Source organism: Marmota marmota, unplaced genomic scaffold, assembly GCF_001458135.2.
Source record: "Marmota marmota marmota unplaced genomic scaffold, marMar, whole genome shotgun sequence".
Taxonomy (NCBI): domain Eukaryota; kingdom Metazoa; phylum Chordata; class Mammalia; order Rodentia; family Sciuridae; genus Marmota; species Marmota marmota.
Window position 1 is genome coordinate 54,670,969 of NW_025999968.1, and position 2,303 is coordinate 54,673,271.

The 2,303-nt window shown below is 43.6% G+C and overlaps 1 long non-coding RNA gene across 1 annotated transcript; it reads left to right on the forward strand.

The window, feature by feature from the left end:
• The first annotated feature begins 191 nt into the window (after positions 1-191).
• Positions 192-1,636, forward strand: LOC125616884. Its single transcript, XR_007347658.1, has 2 exons — positions 192-992; positions 1,511-1,636. It is a non-coding gene; the product is annotated as an uncharacterized LOC125616884 (long non-coding RNA).
• The last annotated feature ends 667 nt before the right edge of the window (positions 1,637-2,303 follow it).

The following is a 2,303-nucleotide window of genomic DNA, read 5'->3' on the forward strand; positions in this document are numbered from 1 at the left end:
AGAAAGCCCGCGCGGCGCCCCGCCTGCCCAGCCCAGAAGGCGGAGCTCCGGCGGGTTCTGCGGCGGTCCCTTTAAGCCAGCCCCAGCTGGGTTACCGTGTCCGGAGAGAAGACCAATAAAAGAACGGGATTCTCATCAGGTGATCCTCATTCACCGCCCCAAGCCTGAAGCCTAACCGCGACCATATTTGTCAGGGGCAAAGGCCTGTAGCTGGTTCTTTTCTGGAGGCTATTGGTGCTTACTGGAGGATGCCAGGCAGGGTCTTGGCCCTTAGGCCCTTGGGCCCTTAGGCTGATGGCTGAGCTGGCAGCGCTCAGGTTGCCGTGCGGTGGTGTTTGGAAACACAAGGGCCAACATTTGAGGGAATTCAGGAAAATCTTAAGCAGTTACACATGCTTAACCTTGTATTACCAGATGCAGTTGCAAATAAGGGGCTAGACCGTGAAACCAACCTTACTTTTATATTTCGATTTGTTAGTCATTTTATCAGTCTCCAAAATTAATATAATTAGAAGGAATTCTATTTTTAATTACTTTTATGTACTATGCTCAACATTGATCCTTGCTTTTGGTGATTTTTATAAAGTGAAAACGGAGAAGCTCAAGAGAATTCCTTCACATTAAAGGACAATGTGATTCAAAGAAAACTTGGGTGTGAATTTCAGCTATGCTGTTGATTACTTGGACAATCAGTTCACTTGCTCAGGAAAAAAAAAAATGAGGCCATATGTAAGAAGAATCCAATAAGTGCTCAAATGAATGGCAGCTGTATTTATTTGGTTCTTTTGGAGGATGTAATATTTGATCTGTATTTTCTCCTGATGTAGGTATATCCTCTAGTTAGGAAGTTCAACTGGTTATAATTAAAAGTGCACCCAACTAACAGCAGAGACTTACTCAGAACGTATCATGGTTGAAGTTCTGTATCTGCCAGTGTGATATCTTGGAACTTAAGTCTAAGAGGAGTAGTTGGACTCATGCAGAGAGAACTGGTAAGTAGAGTGAGATGTGAGGATATGGAGAAATTGGAACCATTGTATATTGCTGGTGAGAATGTAAAACTATGCAGCCACTTTGGTAAACAATTTGGCAGATCCCCAAAAAAGTTAAATGTGGAGAGCACATGACCCAGTACTTCCTGTTCTAGGTATATACTAAGGAGTAAAACCATATATCCATTCAAAAACCTGTGCACAGAAGTTATAGCATCATTATTCCTAACAGCCCAAGTGTTCTTCGGCTGATGAAGAGATCCACCAGGACTATAGTCCTACAATGAAATATTATTCAGCCATATAAAGGAGTGAAGTACCCATGCTTGTCATCACATGAATGGGCTTTGGAAACATGCTAAGGGAAAGAAACCAGTCACAAAAGGTCACATGCTACTCTATTTATATGCAGAATCCAGGATAAGCAAATACTAAGACAAATGTAGATTAGCAGTCACCAGGGGCTGGAGGGAGGGAAAGAGAATGTCTGCAAATGGCGGTTTTGTTTTTTTTTTCAGAATGTTGAAAATCTTCCAAAATCGACTGTAGTGACGTTTGCACAACTCCTTGAATATACGAAAAATCACTGAATTGTATTTTTATGCCAAGTGAATTATTTCTCAATAAAGCTGTTATTTTTTTTTAAGGGAATGTGATAAATGCCACACGGGATTAGGGCGGATGACATTGCGGAGTTGAAAACTCTCTGTAAACTCTAGCCAGACATTCTGAAAGGGTAACAAAGGGGATGAGGCGCCAGTTTTGGAAAAACTCGGCCCAGCCAAGCGGTTGCTGGGTGGGTCTGTGTTGTTTTTGTCCTCAGGACAGTACACTTTCTCCTTGCCGGCTTACTGTAAGCCTCTTAGGGCACACAGTGGGCCAAGCGTGTGAGGGGAAGGAAAGCCCCAGCAAAGCAGAAAGCCAAAGGTAGCCAAGCAAACCATCACAGATGGCTCTCCAGTGCATGGAGACAGAGCCAGCAACTACTACCTCAGGCAAGTGGCACAGACTGCACATATGTAATTGACTTTGGAATGCAGCAGGTCATTGCTGGCATACAGACCAAGTGGGTTTCCATTTCTCTCCTTTCATCCTCCCCAGGCAGCAAAGGGTGTGACATTTCTATCTCTCCAACTAGACCCATATTAATATATCTATATATTATTATCCAATAATAATGCCAGCTTCTTTTGTAGTTCTTAATTAATGGGTGTACACATAAGCTAGCTCAGATGGCGCATGCCCACCCACACGGCCACCCCCCCACCCACGTACACACACGCAGGTGCTAATACTGCAGATTCTCAGAAC